Consider the following 25776-nt stretch of genomic DNA (forward strand, 5'->3'; position numbering starts at 1 on the left):
ACCAAAAGAAAACACTGTTTCTGTCATGAGTAAGGATGGCGAGCAGGGGGCTCTCACCCAGACTGTCAAGCGCATGCGTAGCACTGAGGAACTGTTCAGCCATTCAAAGAGACACAGATCGGGACCGCCTTAACCTTTGGGGTTTATATGGCTGGGTTTTCCCACGCTTTCTCAGTTTGTTAGGATTCTTGTTAAGTACTACTAATAAATATTAGAGACCAAGTCCTTGCCTCAGTGTGTTTCCTGGTAATCAGGACAGTTTCTGCTTTCAAATAATTTCACCATGCTAATTCAATAGACTTATCATTTTATTGTTTTTCAAATTTTTCCATTTTTAATAATGTTAAGATATTAAATTTCTATAACCATGATCCCTTACTCTGATTAAGTATTGAGAGAAGATTTTATCACTTAGGTTGGGCACATTTTTAATTCTGAAAGCTTTTGTATTTGAATAGATTGATTAAAATTAGTGTTTAATAATATTATATTGTAATATTGAGGTAAATATGTTTGATACATATGATCTATTTTAATTTTTTTATAATTAACATAATTTCCTTGTCTGAAATAGGAGCTTCAATTTTATTTAATTCTGATTGTGTAAATTATAATCATCCAATATCAGAAAAGAAATTATTAATTACAGAAGTGTTTATGTTTGAGAAAATGTTATAGAATAATTAAAACTGTAGCAAGATCTTCCATATTGTTTTGCTAACTTATCTTCCGTGTTGGACCAATTTTTGTTATTTTTGTTGTTCACCTTAGTTAAAAGTTCATAAATGTTCCATTATTACCATTTTCAAAAAAACTACAGTTTTTTCCCTCCCATTTGTAAGTTTGCTTTAGTTTCAGTTGACATTTCCACCATGTGCTTTTGTGTATAATTTATGATCTTCTCTTGATTATGTTCAGCTTCCAGAGCTGCAATCTGAGCAATAAAAGGAAGCTTCCTTTTATCTGGATTTTTTAAACAGTTCTGAAACTTTTGAATAAAACTCCTTTTCAAATGGGTGAAGTGGTGTCTGGACTATTATTTAACTCCAAACAATTCATCATAAGATTTTCAATCATCCTGACAAATTCCCTGTATAAAAATGTATTATTCAACCTTTATATCTTTGTATCCAACAGAGTATCAATTTTCAAACCACATAATACAACAGCATAAATCATAAAATGCATTTGCATTGTTACCAGTGGTAGAGAAGTTAACAAAATAGTCAGTGGATGAATGAACAATAGGAAATATAGTTTTTAACTTTTGGATATAAAAACTCCAAATTTCTCTTTCCTATTTATCCTTAATACCTATTAATAATATTTTAGGAAAGTTTGTTGCAGAGATGTTTTGAGCAGCCCAGTGCATACCAGAAAATCTATACCATTATAGTTGCCTCCAACTATGTTCTTATTTAGCTATCAATCAAATTAATATTTACTACTTGATGGTTATTTTTAAATTATTTTGTTATTAAATAATTGCTAAATTAAAATTAATTATTTAAATTATCAAATTTAGCTATTGATTTAAAAAATACTGAGTGTTTTTTGGGAGATGTACAGTATATACAGAAGCTAAAATGAATTTCTGATGATAAAATCTTCACAAATAGGAAAATAGTATGTAATATAAATGCAGGATTTCTAAATATTACTAATACTCCTTGTTTTTCAGTTTAATTACAAGCAGCTCTAACAAATTCAAGATTAATTTGATCTAGATATATTTCATGACCCTCCTTTATTTTTTATATTCTGAAAAAAATAAATTCATTTTGATGAATCTGGCCCTTATCTTCTTAGATGACTCATCTTACAGTGAAAACTCTCCATGTACCATAAGCTGATTTTATTTAGCACATGCTTCTTTCCCTGTTTTAATATAATGCATGACATTATCATAAGTTTCTCTTTGTATTCAAACTTCAAGATAGTTTCTAAGTGAAATATGGCAAAATGAGAACCACAGACTTTCATGGCCTTCAAAGGTGCTGGTCTCTTCCCCCCAAGAAAAGTGGCATGTATGCTAAATATTTTTTTAAAATAGTGGCATTCCTTTTTTTTTTTTTTTAATGCTGTTAAGAAAAATAATAGTTTCAGGTCACTTTGCACTTGCTTAGAAAGATTCCTCCTAAGAATGTTTTAAAGCATGCTTTCTGTTGATGGTAAAGAGCATTTTACATATTTTAGGGACATTGCTTAACTGGGTTGATTTTTTTAGAGAGAAAATCTAAAATATGCTTAACCAGCACATTACTTTTGTTTCCATGTGGAAATGTGTTGAAAATATATGTGTTTCCATGTTGAAAATATACACTGGGATTTTGGGATCGATCTTGTGTATGTCACATTTGCTTCCTCAAGAAAAGCTTTTATTCTCCTAGGATTATGACAGCATTAAGCTATTTAGATAACTATGTAAAATGAATTCTCCCATAAGGGAGGCACACCTGTTAACAATATTCCCAGATGTTATAAATGAAAAGAAATTTACTGTGTGAATCTTGTCTTATTTAAAAAAAAAAAGCAAAAAAATTGTTCAGTACTGTAAAGGCTTGGATGACTCAAAGAAACCAGACTAATCATTCCTTGCTGTACAAGAATTTTGAAAACATCCTTGACCTGATATACTCTTTTTCTTTTGTCCTAGTTTTCTTGAAGAAGATGGAAAAAAAACCCTTCAATTTCTGAAATGAACTGAGAGTGCTCTTGAAATAAATTTCCCAGCAAGTTCAGAGAGAGGCTTTATGTAATACTTGCTGACAAGTAATTCCATTTATCCACTAATGTAACCTGGCAAAATGATTTCCGGTCACAAGCATTCACTTGTCATGGTACAATGCAGCCTGGTCTTTACAGGAGACAGCAGGAAGGCAAATGCAACCTCATGCTGGTGTTGTAAATTGATTCTGCAAAGGAAGAAGACTTGACTGATATATCTCATTGACAAAAGGCTCTTTTCCAGAAGCCTCTCCCTTTATGAACCCTAGCATCTTGCCTGCTCTCTATAGAACACAGGGAGTCCTGTTCTGCTGTCTGTTGTCCTATGCTCCTGAGATGCTGTCATACACAGAAAGGAGCAGCCAGGGAGAGGGAGGGGGTGGGCTCAGTCAATAAATATTTATGATGCTGGGTCTGCAAGGTTAAATCACGGGCTGACAATGGCTTTAATTATTCATGGTCAACTTTAAAAAGAAAGAAGGCCTTGGAGGGGGTTTACTAATATCAGTGGGACATAATACAGATAGAAATCAACTAAACCTTTGGGTTTTGTATCATAAATGTAAGTGTTTACATCCTATGTTTGACTAGAAGAAAAATATATTGATTTACTCTAGGGATACATTTTACATGGCACACCATTTAGCTGAGCTGAGTTTCGAAGATGGAAAGAGATCTCTTCGTTACAGCTAAATCTTCATGAATGCAGATCAATGCAAATGAGTGATCAGGGTTTTCACATCAAAACGGATTGCCCTCTTTCTAGGAAATGAAGATTTTATGTAGTTTGGGGCAAGATACAATTTTACCTTAAATATTTTAGGTGAAGGAGTTCTGGGTAAAGCTTCAACCTACACTGATTGTCAGATACAAGAATGGCTGGAAAGTGGCCTCATTTCTATCATTCCGATAATTCTTCATGTATTTCAGGAGGACCAATTTGATACTTATGTAAAATAAATAGGAATGTCACAGGCCACTGGTTATCTGGAAATAAAACCAGTGTGGATGTGGGTAGATGGTTCTGGTTTTAACAGCAAGAAGCTATTAAAGAAGAAGGTTGAAGAATCCTGAATCTTCTTTGACCCACAGATAATCTTATCAACGCATTCTCCTTTCATGCTTCTTCCGTTGGACCCAACTGTGGTATTGAAACCCAGCTGATAAAAAAGTACTTGAGGAAAGAAGCTGCAGTAAGATGAACCTGCAGTAGGAAAGTTTTACTTTAATCTCTTTTTTTATATAGAGCTTTATTAATTCAAGATATAATTAAAACACAAAATACAGAATGTAGAACAGATAGAATACACGTCTAAAAAAGAAACAAGAGAAACTAAAACAGTGCAAGAATAGACAGAAAAACATGTAAGACAGGTGGCTTCTGACCTTCTCCAACACAGATATAAAAGGACATAAAAGTTAATCTCTTGCTGTTAATTAAACATTTAGTAATGTTATTTCTCTAAAATCAAAGTCTTTAATCATCAAAACCCAAAATCAAAACTTCATTTTTTGCTTTGCAAGCAAACAGTCCAAAAGCAGCTTCCAAATAAAAACAAATCCAGTTACAGTATTTTCTCTTAACAATGCTGTCAGTTTAGCCATTTGCGCCAATTCCATTAACTTAATCATCCAGTCCTCCACTGAGGGAATTTGTGCATCCTTCCATCTTTGAGAATATAAGTCTTGCTGCTGTTATCGTATATAAGAACAGAGTTCCATGTTGCTTCTCAAACTGTTGGTCCATCAAACCCAAGAGAAACAGCTCCGGTTTCAATTGTAAGTCCACTTTGAGAATCTTTCGAATAATAATACATATTTGATTCCAGAATTTCTTAGCTTTTCCACAAGTCCACCATAAGTGATAGAAAGTTCCTTCACCCTGTAAACATTTCCAACAAACATTTGATACCCCATTATATATTTTGGACAGCTTATTGGGAATTAAATACTAACGGTACATCATTTTATAAAAATTCTTTTTCAAATTATAATTCAAAGTAAATTTCATACCTTTGTTCCACATATTCTTCCACTGTTAAAGCGTAATATAATACCCAAAATTCTTAGCCCATTAACTATACAATCTTTAACATATTCATCTTCTAAATTCAATTGCAACAATATTTTATACATTTTCTTAATAAGATGCTCATAGTTTGTACAGAGTTCTGTTTCCAACTGTATTTTTTCATTAACAAAATTATATACCTTCTTATCCAAATTAAACCATTCTGACAATTGTGCAGAATTAAACCAGTGACAAATATGACCATCCAATTCTAGTTGTTAGCTTGTTTTAAGTTTAGGTATCCCTTCTTCAAAATTCAGCAAATCTTCATATCTCAACCAGCTTGGTTTGCCTGCCATCTCTCTTCTAAAAAAAGCTTCTTGAAGGGACAACCACAAAGGTACATTAGGCAACAATATTGATTTATATTTATTCCAAACCCTTAGTATGGCATGCCTAACAAAATGATTTTTAAAATCTTTATTAACTTTATCATACCACAAGTAGGCATGCCACCCAAATCGGAGATCATATCCTAATTCCAATAATTTCGTGTCCTTCAAAGTTACCCAATCCTTCATCCATAGCAAACAACAGGCAACAAAATACAATTTCAAATCAGGCAAACCCAGGCCTCCTCATTCTTTGGCATCTTGTAACAATTTATACTTGATTCTTGGTTTCTTCCCTTGCCAAATGAACTTAGAGATATCTTTCTGCCATTGTTTAAATGGTAAATCTGTTGTCAAAATCAGTATTGTCTGGAATAAAAACAACATTTGCAAAGGGCCTCAGTTTGAAGACCTCCTTATCGTCAAATTCTTTATTTGATCATCTTGTCTAATATCTCTATTCAGGACTTCAAAAACTAAGATAAAGAGTAAAAATGTCAAAGGACATCCTTGACTTGTTCCTTTCTGTATATGACAAGGCTCAGTTAAATCGCCATACAATAATACATGCTTTTTGAGGCACATAAATTGATTTAATTCCTTGAATAAAATTATCTCCAAAATCCATATTTTCCAAAACTTTGAACATAAAAGTCCAGTTCAAATTATCAAAGGCCTTCTCTGCATCTAAGAAGATAAGAGCTGCTTGCTGTTCATTGTGTTGTTGTGGATATTCTGTAATGTCCAAAACTATTCTCACATTGTCTCTTAATTGCATTTTGGGTAGAAACCCACACTGATCTTGGTGAATAAAGTCCTGTAAAATTGTCTTCATTCTTTCAGCCAGTATTGAAGCAAATATTTTATAAACATTGTTCAGCAATGAAATTGGTCTATAATTCTTAGTTGGAGTAATATCTTGGCCTTCTTTTGGTAAAAGTACAATATTGGCTTCTTTCCAAGAGTCAGGCATTGCAAAGTATTTTTTATGTACTTCCCCATAATATCAATTAATTTTTGCACTTTTTGCATTTTGACTGATTATTTTGATTGAGTTTTTAATGTAAGTCACCTTGGAATTTTTCTGATTTAGCAGCCACATAAGTCATCACCACCACTACCACCACCACCACCACCATGGAAAGCAAGTAGAGGGGAAATTGGAAAGGCCAAGAAATCATTTACTGTATATACATAGGAAGAGAATACATTTCCTTGCACCTGCTGGTCTCTTGTCCAGTAGCAGAGTGATTGCCCACCATCTTTCAGAATTCATTTTTAGGAGGTCAATGGTACAGAAGCTCAGTATGATATTAAACAAGTTTTTGATACTGGGAGGTGAAAAATCTGCTTATTGTATTTCAGGCATACCTCTAAATTTTCTAGTAGTTAGAATGCTACTATTGTTCCATGTATATTTATATATACTATACACATACAGTACATTTTCCTTACAATCTTCCAAACACCAAATTTTTGGTACTGTATCTTGCTCCTTCAGTCAGGACCATGGACAGCATAAGACAGAGCTACTTCAGAACTGATTTGCTCACTCACTCATGCAATAACTTTCACTGGACTATACAGTATGTATGTATGCACACACACACACACACTCAGCACAATAACGGATCCAGACCTGCCATCTAAAGATCTGGCAATCAGGAAGAGTTCCCTGGTTGTCTTTGCACTACTTTTTACTTCCTTTTTCCAAATAATTAGTGGATGGTTCTTCATTTTAATTCTTCAATTACTCCCAGGTCTTTCAGGTCTAAATAGACTTTATATGCCCTGTCTTAGCTCAGTGGATATTTTCTGAGGAGCAGTTTTAACCAGACTCACCAATATCTTCAGTCTGCTGCAGTCTAGATGTATTCACATTTGGGAGTTGTTTCAATATATCCAGAAGGCAGCACGTTAGAGAAAGCAGTATTATTTCATAGCATATCCTTTTTTACTTTCTATACTTTTCCATGGTGAAATTGTCCCTTTCTTTCACCTAATCCAGGGGTCCTCAGACTTTGCAGTACCATAAGCCTCTAAAATGCTAAATGAATTTGTGCAACCCCCCTCATGAATAAAATCAAATAATAAACAAAACTGCTGTCATTTGTGTATGTTTTGGATAGACCTAGAGGATTAACTATTTCTTAAAAGTCACCTGGGGTTTTGCTCTCTGCTTTGCCCAGGCAGTTTTTTTTTAAAATTGTGATGCCCCCGCAGCCCACAGTTTGAGAACCCCTGACCTAACCCATAAGCCACTCTTGCAATCTGGTTTTACAATTAAATCTAAAGTGCCATTTCAAGGCGATGTTTTTGGTAATTTTCTTCTCAATGGTTGGATGAACAGTCCTGCGTTCAAAAGGAATGCAGGCTTTGATGTTATGATTAAATAAGAACACTTTCTCACCAGCTATCAGAATTTTGTCTTCAGTTAGTACAATAATGTGGCCTTGATGTAATTGGCTCTTTTCAGCCTTGTAAACACGTCCCTGAGAGGGAAGAGATGAAAACGCTCTTAAGTGTTGACACAATCACAGATTCATCATGGAGTTATTTCAACTTCTGACAATCTCAGCTTGTTGCAATGAACCCTCATTAGTTCACCACACTTGTTCCTGACACATGCTAATTGCAAGTATACTGGCCTTAAATGAAGAAATTCTGAGGCATCTCCCACCTCCTCCATCTCTTTATGTTTTGCTTGAGGAATGGGGGAAAGATGGCATTTTAAACAAAGAATTTTGAAATCCTGGGTATACCAGACTAATTTAATGCTTCTTTTAATTTTAATTGTGTCATGTCATGTCATTACAATGGTTTGATTTGCATATGCCTTGAAGATTTCTTAGCACACTGCAACAGTGCAAGTTTAAACAGTCATAATTTTTCCTGAGAAATCTGAGTATCTGTAGGTATGTGCAATGCAGGTGGAGAAAAATTTAGAGTACCATCTAAATTAAGCTACATGTCTCAGGGTTTCTCTAGGGGGCCATACAGTAAAATTAATATAGAAATAGAACTTGCTTCTCAGCGCCACTGGAAAGAAAGCAATGCCACTGTTTCATTTCTGGGAAGGCTCTGCCCCTCCAATTTTTAAAGAATTTCTTCCCATGCCTTCTTTTCCCACTGTTTCTTTTCCAAAAAGAGACAATGTTCTTCCTTAAGTATCTTCTTCACAAACAATAAACAGTGCTTTTGCTGCTTCTCATAGCAACCCTTTGTCATTTTGTACAGCATTTTGTACAGCAGCTCTTTCGTCATTTTGATTGCCATTTCCTGAATCTGTATGGTATGAGTTTGGGGGATATGGCAACTCAAAGCAGACATACAGTCAATAATAGAGTTACACTATGTGGGTGTACAACTCAGCTGTACCGAGAAATGCAGCCATACATCTAGCTTTCCCGTTTCCCTCTGAAAGTTGTGCCATGGAGGGAAGGAGTCACAGACCACATTTGATTACAGGTTTTGGTCACAGAAGCATAGCAGTGATTCCGTTATTTATTTGTTTATTTATTTACATAATGTTGCTCATAACCCACCCAAATCCTGAAGGACTCTGGATGCTGTACAATGACATTAAGCGTAAGGTAAATATGCCCTTGAGTTGAGCCTGACCCAATCACAGGTCATATAACCAGTCATGCAGTTTTCTTGGCAACTATGTAGTCTTTTTCCAGGTGGCTTTTTGACTTCCCAATCTAGTCTACCAGGATGGGATTCTCTTGTGGCCTCTCATCCAAGTACAGGTAGGCCTCATTTAACAACCACAAAAGGGACTGGAAAACTGGTTGTTAAGCAGAGCTGTTGTTAAGTGAGTCACCACGTGACCAGACCTGATTTTATGACCATTTTTACAATGGTCATTAAGCAAATCCTGCTTCCCCAACAGACGTATTTTGCTGGAAGCTGGCAAAAAATGTCACAAATCATAATCACGTGATTGCAGGATACTGCAAATGGTTGTAAATGTGAGCTGGCTGCCAAGTGCCTGAATTGCAATCACATAACTGCGGGGGTGATGCAATTTTTGTGACAGTCATAAGTGTGAGTACAGGTCATACAGCACTTTTTCCAAAGCTGTCCTTCCAACCCAAACAAGATCAGCCAGTTCCTACCAGTAGCTGGCATTTGCTGATTGCATTAAGCATATTGAAAACCATGTTAGGATTTGTTTCATTTTTCAAAGATAACTTTGTGATTTTTCTTTTTGGTTAATCCTAATAAAAGTCTTCTTCTACCAAAATTTTGATTCTTTAATTACTAGAATAAAAAAAATACAGCTATAACCATTTAACTAAACAAACATTACAGAACAAAATTGCATTGCACTTAACAACTATTCTTAGAATTTATAACTTTCATTTTTTCCTATAATTAACATAACATAAAAGATTATCTAAATTAATATCAACTCTCCTTTCTTTTTTAAATCTTGGAAAAGGTTTCCTAAACACTTACGAGCCATCAGAAATTTTATAAAGCAAACTGATCTAAAGCAGACTCCAAAATGATAGATCTTGGAGTCTTCTTATAGTTTATACACAGATAAAGGGGGAAAAATAATCTGGACTGTGATGTCTAATTCCATCTTTTAACCATAGTCTTGAGTTCTCATTAATTTTTATTTCCCCTCCCATGGTCAAGTAAATTTGTTTAGTTGTTGTGTAAAGTCCATTGGAGTTGGGTGGCTAATAAATTCAAATAAATAAATAAAAATAAAAGTGTTAGCAGAAATTGAAATCTAATATCAAGAAGCATTTGGAATTACCTTCAGGTTTTGGGACACATTTTCTGCTCAGACCTTAGACAGCTCTGCCTACATTTGAGAGAGAATGAGAGACAAAACCTGAGCACAGCCTAGACAGCCAGCTGGAGTAACAGCAATGTTTTTGTTCTCCTGATGTTCTGATTTTTAAAATGGATACAGAGAGTCTATTTGATCCAATCCAGAAGTTTGTAAATAACACAATCCAATCTTAGGCATTCTGGGGTAACCTCTAATAATTGTATCTTTTTAAAGATTTCTATTCATTTAGAGTAGAAAAAATGAACATGAAGTAGTAGGAGACTGCAGTGGCTACACGCCCTTAAATTTTAATGTTTTTTTTAAAGTGCTCAAGGTTTGTTTGTTTTTCTTCACCAGCTGAAGATGAGGTTTACAGACCCTTATGGGAGAACGAATATATATATATATATATACATACACACATACATACATACATACACACACACATATATATACATATATATGCTATATATATGCTATATATGCTACATTCATACGCACACTATATGTATATGTATATATCCTGGAACTCTTTTGTCTTGGGATAGAATTTGATGAAATGAAAATTCCTGTGTTAAGAAATATCCATACTAAATTTTACACCAAAATGGTGAAAGAATTTTACAAGGAACAATGATGTCTGTTCTTCAGTGTAGCGGAGCTAATCGTTGAGGGCTGAAACAGGAACATGAGATATTCATTCACTCTCTTTTCAATAGAATAAATAAATCCTTATAGTAGTCATGTAGTTTAATCACCCCATGAAATATTGTGACACAGCTGTCAGGATGAGAGACTGGGGAACAATGAGGCATAATGAAAGATAAAACTAAAACCCTTCCTCCCAAGTACATTTCACCTTCCCCGAGCTGCTGTGATTGGAGTAACTAATGGTTGTCTGCTCCCAACAGTCACTCCATTTGAGGACAAATCACTGAATTGAACACACTTCCCATCGCCACCACGGAGCTTCACATGAACAAAGGGAAGAGCCTCTTCTCCTTTTTTGGTGCTGTTCCCACAACACTGCCATTTGTGGCACAGCAGGATGTCAAAAAAAGGGGACCTTTTGAATCAGAACAGGGCAGGTTAGACCCATTTACTTCATTGTTCCTGACTGAAAAGTTGTTCTGCATTAGCATTAGTTTGCCCAATTTTAGGTTTCATGGGGATCTGATACACAACTCTAGTGTCATCATCCCCCCCAGAGTGCAGTTAGTTCAGCATGTATTATTGTGCTGCATCTTCTAGAACTCACATGGTTGATAACAATGGCTATCAGACTGAAAGGCATCAGGTTGGAATTAGCTGGTCTGTTTTTTCCCCCCAGGAACTCTTCTGTAATCACAGGAGACCATAAAAAAATCCACCCGAGTCAGAGGAAATTCTGAGTAAGCAGACCTTTAGGTGGAACGCTGGTGTCATTATCACATTTTTAAAGTTACAGTCATTTCTATCCTTAAAATGCAAACACCCTTCATATCCCTCTGCCCTTTTCTTCCCAGCACAGTAGCTCTGACACAGAGGTTTCGGGTTCTCATTTGTTCAGATTTGCTATCTATTAAATATGTCCAGTCTTCATATTTGGGGATTTGCCCCCTGTCCTCCCCCTCCTCCCCCCTGAGTCCTTGTCCTTCTGCATATTTCATGATTCTGCCAAGTTAGTTAATTGGCAAGTATTAATACCAAACACTCCCAGAGGATTACTACCATAACATGGGGGGAAGGCACAATAACTCTAGTGACCCTGAAAATGACATTGGCAGGAATGGGAGGTCATTGTAGGGTCTGCCTGGCTGGTACAGTTGAAAGGGGAGCGGTAAAGCAAAGGGACATCCTCAAAAGTTTATGGAGTAGTTGGGGCTCTACAGGTGTAAAAGAAGTCACTAACTTAGGTGCAGGAACTCCAGAATCAAATCTGGATAAGTCTGTATTGTTGCCAAGAAAACTGTATTTCTATAGCTGAAACATTTAGAAGAATTTGGGTGCCAGTGGATGAAAGATAACTGGAAAAGAGTGTCAGACTTTCACAAATACAGTACATCTGGAGATAATGACTGAAAGATTTAGAATGGGATTTTTACATGCAAAATATGTACCAGTTTTAAAAACTGATTGTTATTTTCACTTCCCTGTTCTTTGTCCCATCTGTATGAGTTTTTTTCTATTATGTTTCATGCCAGCCTATTTTCCCATGTATATTTTTTTTACTTCTCCCTTGTTGCACTGTTGATTTGTCACACCCATTGACAGCTGCTATTTTAATCTTTACCCCCTTTTTAATTGTAGAAAATACCTAAACAAATACAAAAGAGAACATGAAAAAAGAATAAAAGAATACAATTGATTGATCGGTTATATGCCATCAAGTTGCTGTTGACTCTTAGTGACCACACAGATTTTCTCCACAGCAATCTGTCACTCACCTGGTCTTTCAGGTCTTCCAACAGTGCATTCATTGCTGTTGTAACTGAGTCTGTCCACTTTGCTGCTGGTTAACCTCTTATTCTCTTTCCTCCTACTTTTCCCAGCACCAGAGCTTTCTCCAGGGAGCTAGGTCTTCACATAATGTGTCTGAAGTAGGATAATTTGATCCTGGTCATTTGTGCCTTGAGTGAGAACTATGGGTTGATTTGTTTGATGATCTGCTGTTTTGTTTGCTTGGCTGTCCATGGTATTCTCAGGAGTCTTCTCCAACACCAAAGTTCAAAAGCATCAATACCCTTCCTATCCTGCATCTTCAAAGTCTCCACCCCCCATCCCCCAAAGAATACTATACAGATAAATAAACCAGGGATTTTAAAATGTCATTGAGGTTACAGCTTCCTGAAATATCATTAATTAATGGTGAATATTAAATGTATTACATATATAGTATCACATGAAGGGACCAAGAATCACCACTGAACTTGTTAAAAATGAGTATAAAAAATCATGAACAACACAATATAAATCACGAAGTGGACCTGTACACTGTAGTAAGTTCAGTTCATACTACTAAAAACCTATTCTGATTTAGGTGGCTCATAAAAATGAAACTGTGTTCTATTTATAGATAAACCCAGATTCTGGATCCAGTCCATATATTAGATTATAATCTAATAATGATTTCCTGTTTGAGTTGTGTCAGATTTGCTTTTAAGGTAGGAAGCTATTTTAGACATTGAGGCATATTTCCTCAGCTTGATTAGCCATTCTTCCATTAAGACAAACTTTCCAGTAAGAACCGTATAGTATCCTTGCAGCAGTTACCATATACAGAGTTAATTCAGTATATGCTGAGGGAATATAATATCTTAGTTTGAAACGACAATTCAACTTTTACATTAGTATGAATCATTTTCCAGAATTGTTGAGTTTTGCAGCTACCAAATATGAAAAAAAAAATTCAACCTGTTCATTACTTTTCCATCAGTTTCATTGCTAATGGTTCTAATTGCTTTGAAGTCCTGAACCTCACTGATAGAGAAAGGAAACCAAGAAGACAAGAACATGAAAAAATGGATAATCAGAGTTCTCACTTGAGGCAGAAATGACAAGACTCAAATTATACTTCAGACACATTATGTGAAGCTATTTCCCTGGAGAAGTCTATAATGCTGAGAAAAGTGGAAAGAAAGAGAGGAAGAGGATGACAAGCAGCAAGGTGAATGGACTCAATTATAGCAGTGATGAATGTACCATTGAAAGAACTGAAGGACCAGGTTGGGGACAGATTGTCCAGGAGACAATCTGGGTGGTCACTAAGAGTCAACACTGACTTGATGGCATACAAACAGTCAATGTGTTTGTGTGTGTGTGTTTGTATGTACACACACACACAGAGACATGTACGTATGTAACACACACCAATACTAAAGAAATAAAATGCAAGAAAATGCACCAATTACCCAACTATCACAGTAATTTCTTACATAAATAAGGGTTGTGTAGATTCTGCTAGAATGTAGCTTTTATACAGACTATGCTAGATGAGGAATATATTAAGGCTATTGGTTAGAATGAGGAATATATTAAGGCTTTTCTCTGTATAACGAGAAAGACCTTGTTATGCTGGGAAAACTTTACAGTGAATGAGAAGCTACTGAGTCTGGAGAAAGAGAGTATTTCAGAACTGATGAGTAGGTGAGACAGAAATACATATTGTCCCTATACCTATTTAAATTATATAGCATATGTAAGCATGTCAGGATTGAATGAGATGATAATTGGAATCAAACCTGGAGTTTAAAACACTAATAATTTCAGATATGCAGACAGCATCAGTTTGTTAGATTTATTGAAGCAAGACTTATAAGAAGTCATTATGAAATTAAAAATAGAAAATGAGAAATATGGATTAACAGTAAATATTAAGAAGACAAAGATAATGTTAACCAATATGGTTAATGAATGTACAGTTGGCACAAAAGAAGGGAGATAGATGATTCTGTTTTCTTGAGTTCAAGAATAAATAAAGTTTGACAGTGTGCTGGAGAAAGGAAGAGATTAATCCTAGAGAAGAAGAAAATGACAAACTTAGACAAGATAGATCAGAAGAATAAGGACATTTCAATGACAACAAATATCAGAAAAATTAAAGTAATGGTCTTTCCAGCAATAATGTAAGGTTGTGAAAGCTGAGCACTGAGAAAGAAGATAGATCCTGTTGAACTACAGATTTGGAGATGGTTCCTAAGAGTACTATAGTCTGCGAGAAGAAAATAATCAGTCCATTCTTGACTGCATAAAGATCAACTATTCCCTTGAAGTGATGATACTTTGGGTCTATGGATGTGTGAGAATGATGGACAAAAAAAAAAAGAACACGCTTGGCAATACAGGCTGCAAGTTGGTGGTAAGTAGAATAAGGAAAAGGCAATGAATAAAGTGGATGGATGGAATCAAGAGATAACGAGCATCCAGGAAAATGCTGGAGGTCATTATTGGTGGAAAGTTAAGCTGGCAGGCATTTGTCCATATAATCGCCAGGGGATCAGGGCTGACTCAACTGCCCTGACTAATATCAAACAAATGTGTACAGTTATTCAGCACTCTTCAACGATTCTAAAGGTAGCGAATGACCTATGAGGATACATCAGGAGACGGAGGATGCCTGCTCTCCCCTTCTGTTCTTCTTCTCACTGCTCTCCTTATGTGAAGGTGCTTCTTCTTGGATGCTTTCCTGATGATGTGGAATATCAGGTTCTTAAATGCACTGGTAGAATGAGCAATGGGAACAAAGATGGAAAGTGAGCAGAACCAGCATCCTCATTCTTGTCCTCTCATATTGCACTAAGGAACTTTTAGAATGTTTGAAGAACAATGATTGCACCAGAAACTAAGCAAAATAATGATGCCAAACAAAGCTTGATGCCAACCAGGTTGACCCTGTAGCTACAAACTGTTTTTATCTGAAATGTTTTTTCCAGTCTGAAAAATATCATCAAGTTAATGCAATCAGATGGCTATCTTTAGGGGCATGGAGTTAATGTCTTTTCGCTCTTCCAATGCTTTCAATGACTACACATCCCAAAGAGTAATGTCTGCCATTCTCCCAAACTGGGAAAAATATTTCACATCAGGATGACTTGCAAATAACTTTTGTCTGACTGAGGAGTAATTTATTTGTAAATAAATATCTTTGTTATTGTTGCTAAAAGATAAAGTTTTCATTGAACTTCCTGATGATACACATACACGTGTGCGTACACACACACACGCACACACACACGCACAGGCAGTCAAAAGCGACAGACTGGAATATTTCTTTTTTTTTTTTCCTCCCAGAAAAAACTTGTATGTGTGCAGTTGTCAGCATATATAACACTGTTTTTCAGAATGGAACTGACAGATCATATAACAAAAGCCTTCATGGAACTTTAATGTCTCCATTTGTTTGTCCTCTGGATGCCCAGTGTAGTAGTTGGGACTTTTAGAAGTATTTCACATTAATAAATGATTCCTTACAAGAACTTTTCTTGGCTAGATGTTCAATGGTATTTTGTCAATAGAACTTGGAGGACCAGAAGGGGTAGAACTGAATTATGAAGATTAAAGTTATCCAAGTCCCTTCACTTTCTCTCCAAGAGTTGGGGGAACAGAAGAAAGCATGCGCACCCAGTTTTTCTCTTGCCTGCCTCTCCCTTGCAGACTCATGTAGCCTTTCCCCAAAAGGTTTCTCCAGAAAACAAAGGGAGTTCTGAACAGTGGGGATCATGCTAGATTTGTGGCACATTTTCTCAGCATTACCAGGTAGACCAGACAGGAAACATGACCAGCTAAGCCAATATACTTTATTGTATGGCTCCATTAACAGAATCTTGCAAGTCTGAAAGTACAAATCTCCCACTGTCACCTTTACAGCCTGCAAACCTGAGGGTGGGGTGGGTCCCTCCTGAGCCTCTTGCTCCACCCACTATGCAGCTGTGGGCTAGGCTGTCTCATATGACCGCTCCCTAGGCAGCGTCTCTTTGCCCCGTCTCCCAAGGTCTTTCCCACATACCATTATACCACTGCCACCTTACGTAGCACACTTATATACACACCCCACTCTCTAAGATGGTCCCTGATCCTCTAGAAATGGTTTGGAAGGGTCTTTCATGCATAGCAGCCACATTTTACCCCCACCCCTGCTTTAATAAACTTAAAATATGGTTTTGTTTTGCTTGTTTGTTTTAATTTTCCACAGCCTTGCTTTGTTATTTTCAGTGTTACTTATATCTGCCTTAATGTTTCTTGCCACCACTCTGAGGTTTTTGCTCATCCTGAGATCCCGCATTGCCATAAACATTTTGTTTTTTCTGTCAGCACAGGATCATTTCTTTTTTAAAAAATGGAACTGCTCTTAATATCTTTTAACACATTGTGTGGATAGAGCTTTCTTTGGGAAGAACATGGGGATTAACCGATCATGTGGAGCTGTTAATTTAATAAGAAGAAAAACCTGTAGTTATCGTATACTTTATATATTAGTTTACTATTTAAAAGGCTCAAGTGAACTGCTTTATCTAGAAGCTAATATCCCAGAAACTCTTCAAGTTACAATTTCTAATTTCTCTTGACAGAATAATTTTGACTAGTATGTTTATATATCTGGCAGGATTTCTTTGCTGCCTCAGTTATAAGACTCTGAGTGACTCGCATAGATAAAACCACACAACAATTTATATAAATAAGATTATAATAAATGCTCTCAGCTGGTAACATATGGCAACAACAACCCCTCTATAAATTATGATCCAAAAGCTCACTGAAGGTTGTTTCCATTTGTGTTTCTTCTTTTCCTTTGTGTTATACTTTATTTGAATGAACAGGCACATATTAGTCATGCAATTTTCCTGTAATCTCAAAACCTGCTCTTTTTCTTCCTTAAACACCCAATTTTATGATTCTATCCTGTGCAGGTAATTTATTTTTCTATTCCAGGCCCTGGAAGGAATAGTTAAAAGAATCTGATAAAAAATCTGGAGGAGACTGGTAGCACCTTTTCCAATGAACAACTTTTATTAAAGGCATAAGCTTTCATGAACTGCAGCTTATCTGATGAAGTGTACTGCACCTCACAAAAGCTTATGTCTTTTAATAAAACTTGTTCATTGGAAAAGGTGCTACCAGTCTCCTCCAGATTTTTTACCACTATAGACTAACACAGCTCTCCTCCTACAATGTCTTAAAGGAAGTGGGTATCTTCAGCCAATAGATAGAAAAGACAATTGATAGTAGAGGTAGTCCTCATTTAGTGACTGCCTCGGACAGTGGCCATTCACAGTTAACTACAGTAATAAAAAAGTAACTTTGCGACCAATCCTCGCATTTATGAACTTTGTGGGTCTGGAAAGCAAAGAAAAGCTGAAGTAAAATCATAAGTACAGTCACGGTTTCACTTAGCAACCACTTTGCTTACCAAGTTGCTGTTCCCAATTGTGATCGCTAAATGAGGACTGCCTGTTAGATACAACAGGAGCCTTGAAATATCTGAGGAGTGGACTTATTTTCTGTTGTCCCAAAGTGTAGGACAAGAATCAATATTAAAATGAGTTTAGACTAGACATAAGGAGAAACTTTGTACAGGCTGTCAGCAATGGAACAGGCTGCCACAGAAAGTAGTGAGTTCCTTTGCTGGAGGTCTTCAGAGGCTGGATGGTCATCTGCCAGAGACGCTGTAATATATTCTGCACTGAGCTGGACTAAATAACCTCTATGGTCCCTTCCAACACTCTCTTTTTATCACATGCACATTCTGGCCCTGAACACATGGCTGCTTGCTTCACTCTCTAAAGTGTCAGTGGCATTGATGTTCCACAAGTATCTCTGAGTTTTCCTTTCCACCCCCCTCCTTCCATTAAAAAGGCAGCTAGATGGTGTCCCACTCCTTCTTTGTTTTTCCTTTGCTGTCTGCTTTTTGCAGGGAAGAAAAGTGAATACCTAAACAAAGCTACCCAGTGTGCAGAGATGCAACAAAGCCACTCCTTACAGCACACAGAAAGCAAAGGGGGAAGGACAGCAAGATGCCACAGCACCTTTGCTTCAGGTGGGACAAGGCAGGAGTTCCCACCCATGAGGCCCTCCAGCTTACCAGGATACACATTTTGTTGCCTCTGGAACAGCAGCTGATTAACTAATTGTATGAAGAAAACTGGAAGCCTTTTGGCATCATGGGGACATGCAAGAATGGTGTTGGTCTAAGACCAGTGCAGATATACTGTATATATATATTTTGGTGCCTTTGAGTCAGTCTTGACTCTTGGCGACTGCCTGGACAGTCCCTGCAGTTTTCTTGGCAAGATTTTTCAGAAGTGGTTTGCCCTTGCCTTCTTCTTTGGGCTGAGCGAGAGTGACTGGCCCAAGGTCAACCACCTGGCTTTGTGCCTAAGGCTGGGCTAGAACTCCCAGTCTCCCAGTTTCTAGCCTGGTGCCTTAACCACTACACCAAACTGGCTTTCTCCTAGTGCAGACCTTTCATGTGGAAAATCTTAGTGTCTCTGGACCTCTCCACATGCAGCCTTTGGGTAAATCCTGCCTGAGTGCTGCCATGCCACCGCACTCTCAGAAATGTTCTTCTTGGGCAGCCAAGACAATTTTATTCTGGCTCAGCTGCAACACTGGTCAAATAGGAAAATGTCTGTTTTGCAGTTTGTGAGGACTGGTGTGGGGGAGCAGTCTATTTTCCTGTTTGACAGACCTCTTGCCTCACCCTACCTCCTGCAATAGCCTTCACTTGGAACTTCTCGGTAGAATTCATAGGCAACCTTATCAGCAAACACAGTTTTAATCTTTCTAATAAGTCAGATGTTGCTGGTTTAATTTCCCTATTCTATAAGCAATATGCACCAAATTCTTTCTTTCCTGCACCTCCCTTAGCCTCTGGGCTCAAGCAAACCATTGCTTTCCCCTGTCCCTGACATACATACACACAGAGGCTCACCATTCCAAAGTGTCACCATTGCAGTCATTAGGGAAATCATCTGGCTGGAAAGCTGTGGTGTCATGCCATCACTCCATCATTCAGGTGGAACTTGTGTGCAGGAAGAATGATGTGTCAGCTTTCTCCTCATGCCGGCAGATTAATGAACACAGCATATATGGAGAACACCAAGGATGGGGTCAACCATTTGGTTCTTTGTTCTGTGCAGACAGGAAGCAAGACAATGGTTGTTATTCCGGGAAATGCTCTAGCTTATGGGCAGTAACTGTGTGATTATTCTCCTATTAGTCAACTGGAGGGAATATTAAGTCATGGTGTTCCCTTCATTCTCCTACTGATCAGCTAGTGTCAAGTGTTCCCTGTCTGTTAAAAGTATTTGAAGTTTGGCAGGAGTTAAGATGATACTTGTAACACTTTGGAGGAACTGGGGAGTAACTGTACTGGGTAGAAGTATTAGAAGTATCTTCTCTCTCTCTCTCTCTCTCTCTCTCTTCTACTTGTCCTTCTATCCCAATATTCCAAATGGGATTTTCTGCTAATAGTAGCTGTCTAAGCAGAGGCAATTATATCCTTACCCACATTCTGCTCATTCAGCTGAGTTAGAATTACATGTTATAAAAAACCAGTACATTTCAGTACTTTAACCAATGATTCATATAACAATTATAACTGTTACAAGGCTATTGAAACTGCAGGACAGAGCAGAAAAGAAATATTGGCTGTATCATGTTTATTTGAAACTGCTTATTCTCTTCTATCCCCTCTGTTGTTTAAAATTGCATCAACTAGACTGAGAAAGAGTTCTGCACAAATAAAAAAAGTATATATCATGTTATTATGGAAGGTACAAGAAGTTACACCAGCCATAATAATTATTTAATGACTGATGCCCGGATCTATAATGAGGTGAATGAGGTTGGAGTTAATTAGTTCTGTCTATCTTCATTTTGGTGGATCCAGTGCCCAGGAAGGGAGCACCATTAAGATTCATTGCAACAGTATAAGATGATCTTGTGGAGCCACCTCTGTTGGTTTACCTGATTCTTTCTTCTGCTCATTTCCACTTTCTATAAAGGGACCTTCCTGAGCCACATTTTCTGAATGCCTGCTGAAAGCGGGAGCTAACTCTGCACTTTACGACCTCAGGATGGTCCTAATAAAAGCTTTATTGATCCTATAATTTTTATAGGCCAACATGAATACTATTTTTCAATATGCCTTTAGATAGATAATACGGCTATGCAGAGATGCCTACTATTTTGAAGCTTGGATCCAGGACTCTAAAATATGTGCCAATGCCTAGTGGGCATAACAGAATTGATGCATAACGTTGGTCAAAATAGTAAGCTTCACCACTTCCCTTGCAGTTGTATACTGCAAAAGATTTGATAGTAGGTACGTAAGCTACCTTTTAAAGAAATATGTTTGCCATTATTGATTTTCTCAGTAATGGTAAGCTTGCAAGCCACTACAAATTTCTTGGGGATGCAATCTGAATCCCTTGATGTAAAAATAAAATGACATCCAAGCTGGGGATTTACAGAAAATAGAAGCACTGCATTTTATCTTTGACATGAAATATTTGAACTGTTTGTAGAGATTTAAATTGCCTGTATCTGATTTATTTGTATTGTTACAGACTTGGGTTGACTAAATCCTGGTTGTTGTTTATTCGTTTAGTCGCTTCCGACTCTTCGTGACTTCATGGACCAGCCCACACCAGAGCTTCCTGTCGGTCGTCAACACCCCCAGCTCCCCCAGGGACGAGTCCGTCACCTCTAGAATATCATCTATCCATCTTGCCCTGGGTCGGCCCCTCTTCCTTTTGCCTTCCACTCTCCCTAGCATCAGCATCTTCTCCAGGGTGTCCTGTCTTCTCATTATGTGGCCAAAGCTGGCAGGGAAGGTCACAAGTTGCTTGGGTAAGTCTCCCGCACCCACCAGCAGCCACTCCCAGGTGCCAAAATGCTTGTGCATGCCTCTGCAGCCACCAAGGCACCCTCCTTCACCTGGCAGAGGCAAACACAGTTATCCCAGAGCTCCCTGGGACTTGCAACATACTGCTGGCTTCCCCACTGACTTTGGTTGTGGGATGCTAGCAGGAAGTTGCAAGGAGGCCCTCGCTTAATGACCTGTGATTCTCACTTAATGACAGCAATGGGGACTGCTGGGATTGCTGTTGCTAAGCAATCACATAACGCTTTATAACTGCATCATTTAGTGACAGAAATTCTGGTCCCAATTACCATCATCAAGTGAGGACAACCTGTAGATTTTCTGACATTCTCTGAGATAGAAATATTTTTTTGTTGTTTATTCGTTTAGTCTCTTCCGACTCTTCATGACTTCATGGACCAGCCCACGCCAGAGCTTCCTGTCGGTCGTCAACACCCCCAGCTCCCCCAGGGACAAGTCCATCACCTCTAGAATATTATCCATCCATCTTGCCCTTGGTCGGCTCCTCTTCCTTTTGCCTTCCACTCTCCCTAGCATCAGCATCTTCTCCAGGGTGTCCTGTCTTCTCATTATGTGGCCAAAGTATTTCAGTCTTGCCTTTAATATCGTTCCCTCAGGTGAGCAGTCCGGCTTTATGTCCCGGAGTATGGACTGGTTTGATCTTCTTGCAGTCCAAGGCACTCTCAGAATTTTCCTCCAACACCACAGTTCAAAAGCATCGATCTTCCTTCTCTCAGCCTTCCTTATGGTCCAGCTCTCGCAGCCATATGTTACTACAGGGAACACCATTGCTTTAACTATGTGGACCTTTGTTGTCAGTGTGATGTCTCTGCTCTTACCTATTTTATTGAGATTTGTCATTGCTCTTCTTCCAAGGATTAAGCGTCTTCTGATTTCCTGACTGCAGTCAGCCTCTGCAGTAATCTTCGCACCTAGAAATACAAAGTCTTTCACTGCTTCTACATTTTCTCCCTCTATTTGCCAGTTATCAATCAAACTGGTTGCCATAATCTTGGTTTTTTTGAGGTTTAGCTGCAAGCCAGCTTTTGCACTTTCTTCTTTCACCTTCATCATAAGGCTCCTCAGTTCCTCTTCACTTTCAGCCATCAAAGTGGTATCATGGGCATATCTGAGATTGTTAATGTTTCTTCCAGCCATTTTCACCCCAGCCTTGGATTCCTCAAGCCCAGCTTGTCGCATGATGTGTTCTGCATACAAGTTGAATAGGTAGGGTGAGAGTATACAGCCCTGCCGTACTCCTTTCCCAATCTTAAACCAGTCCGTTGTTCCGTGGTCTGTTCTTACTGTTGCTACTTGGTCGTTATACAGATTCTTCAGGAGGCATACAAGATGACTTGGTATCCCCATACCGCTAAGAACTTGCCACAATTTGTTATGGTCCACACAGTCAAAGGCTTTAGAATAGTCAATAAAACAGAAATAGATGTTTTTCTGAAACTCCCTGGCTTTTTCCATTATCCAGCAGATATTGGCAATTTGGTCCCGAGTTCCTCTGCCCTTTCTAAACCCAGCTTGTGCATCTGGCAATTCTCGCTCCATGAATTGCTGAAGTCTACCTTGCAGGATCTTGAGCATTACCTTACTGGCATGTGAAATGAATGCCACTGTTCGATAGTTGGAACATTCTTTAGTGTTTCCCTTTTTTGGTATGGGGGTATAAGTTGATTTTTTCCAATCTGATGGCCATTCTTGTGTTTTCCAATTTTGCTGGCATATAGCATGCATCACCTTGACAGCATCATCTTGCAAGATTTTGAACAGTTCAGCTGGGATGCCATCATATCCTGCTGCCTTGTTATTAGCAATGCTTCTTAAGGCCCATTCAACCTCACTCTTCAGGATGTCTGGCTCTAGCTCACTGACCACACCGTCAAAGCTATCCCCAATATTGTTATCCTTCCTCTACAGGTCTTCTGTATATTCTTGCCACCTTTTCTTGATCTCTTCTTCTTCTGTTAGGTCCTTGCCATCTTTGTTTTTGATCGTACCCATTTTTGCCTGGAAGTTACCTCCGATGTTTCTAATTTTCTGGAAGAGGTCTCTTGTCCTTCCTATTCTATTGTCTTCTTCCACTTCCGCGCATTGCTTGTTTAAAAATAATTCCTTATCTCTTCTGGCTAACCTCTGGAATTTTGCATTTAATTGGGCATATCTCCCCCTATCACTGTTGCCTTTTCCTTTCCTTCTTTCTTGGGCTACTTCTAGTATCTCAGCAGACAGCCATTTTGCCTTCTTGGTTTTCTCTTTCTTTGGGATGTATTTTGTTGCCGCCTCCTGAACAATGTTGCGAACTTCTGTCCATAGTTCTTCCGGAACCCTATCTACTAAGTCCAGTCCCTTAAATCGATTCTTCACCTCCACTGCATATTCCTTAGGAATATTAGTGAGCTCATATCTAGCTGATCTGTGGGTCTTCCCTAATCTCTTTAGTCTGATCCTAAATTGTGCACTAAGAAGTTCGTGATCTGAACTACAGTCAGCTCCAGGTCTTGTTTTTACCAACTGTATAGATGTCCGCCACCTTTGGCTGCAAAGGATGTAGTCAATCTGATTTCAGTGTTGTCCATCTGGTGAAGTCCATGTATAAAGCCGTCTCTTAGGTTGTTGGAAGAGACTGTTTGTTATGCAGAGTGAGTTGTCTTGGCAAAATTCTATCAGCCTATGTCCTGCTTCATTTTGTTCTCCCAGGTCATGCTTACCTGTAATTCCAGGTGTCATTTGACTGCCCACCTTAGCATTCCAGTCTCCCATGATGAAAATAACATCTCTTTTAGGCGTGTTGTCCAGTAGGTGCTGCAGTTCCTCCTAGAACTGCTCTACTTCAGCTTCTTCAGCATTTGTGGTTGGGGCGTATATTGGGATCACTGTGATGCTAGATGGCTTGCCCTGAATTCGAATTGAGATCATTCTGTCATTTTTTGGATTGTATCCAAGCACTGCTTTATCCACTTTACTATTAATTATGAAGGCTACTCCATTTCTTCTGTGGTCCTCTTGTCCACAGTAGTAGATCTGGTGGTCATTTGATGTGAAGTGGCCCATTCCAGTCCATTTCAGTTCACTGACACCCAAAATGTCTATCTTTAATCTTGACATCTCACCAATAACCACATCCAATTTGCCCTGGCTCATTGCTCTTACATTCCAGGTTCCAATGGTGTGTTGATCCTTAGAACATCGGATTCGCTGTTCACCACCAGCACCATCGGCCGCTAGCTGTCCTTTCGGCTTTGAGCTAGCTGCATCAACACGTCTGGGGCTAGTTGAACTCATCCTCTGTTCCTCCCCAGTAGCATTTTGACCATCTTCCGACCTGGGGGTCTCACCTTCCAATGGTATACCGACATATCTCTGGTTGTACTGATCCATTTAGTTTTCATGGCAAGAATACTGGGGTGGGTTGCCATTACCTTCCCCAGGGATCGCATTTAGTCTGACCTCTCTGTCACGACCTTCCCGTCTTGGGTGGCCCTTCACGGTTTAGCTCATGGCATCATTGAGGTGCTCAAGCTCCAGCACCACGACAAAGTAACGATCCTTTGCTGAAGCTAAAGAATTAGTACCATTCGATCTACAGCTCCAACCCCCTCCCACCACAAGGAGCTCCTTAATTTTTAGTTCTAGCTGCTGGACATGTGAAATGATTCCACTCTAGTTAAGCTACAGGACCAAGAGCAGGAGTGCTGGGAGCATGTCCTGGGCACCAAGTCACAGGGCATGGATTTTATACATACATTTTATACATGGATTTTATATTCCCCCAAGTGAGGGAGATGGGCGGTAATAAAAATATGATAAATGAATAAATACTCAGTGGCTTGCTCTTTGTGATGAGATAGATGTCTGGATACTAACTATGGAAATAAACTCTCAGAGAAGGAGTTAAAGTATGTTTCCTTTTAAATTTCCAGTGTGATGTTATTGCAGATGAAAGTTGGGTAGTAAGAGTTCTTCACTCTGTTAAGTTTTTCAAGTGGTTTGACCTGGGCACCTTCAGAAACATTCTGGCTCTTCAAGTTGAAGCAGATTTGTTATGAAGTGACTAGAAGCAAAGTGAACCTCCCTGAAACTGAATGGGAGATGTGTTGCCTCAGAACTCTGCAGGAAAAAACATTACTGTATCACACTTTGCTTTTTACTTTTCCACATATAGGCAGAGATGGTGGAGCAGGAGGAATTGAAATTGAATGAGTGATAAGTTTACTGATGAATCATAATGTTCTAAAATAGGAGTAGAAAAAGTTAGACACAAATCTTGAACTGCAGGTACTATATTCTAAGCTTTTATTCACCAAAAATGCTTAGCATAACTCAACCCTTACTGTAATGATTTAACGTATTGTTTGGATACTGACATGCTGTCCTGATTCTCCTTGGCATGTTACCAAATTGTGTGGCCTCATTAGTGTTGTGGCTGGAAGAAGATTTTGCAGGCACTCATGACCTGGTGAATAGCCGATGGACTTCCTTT

This window comes from Candoia aspera, chromosome 3 (genome assembly GCF_035149785.1).
Source record: "Candoia aspera isolate rCanAsp1 chromosome 3, rCanAsp1.hap2, whole genome shotgun sequence".
Lineage (NCBI taxonomy): Eukaryota > Metazoa > Chordata > Lepidosauria > Squamata > Boidae > Candoia > Candoia aspera.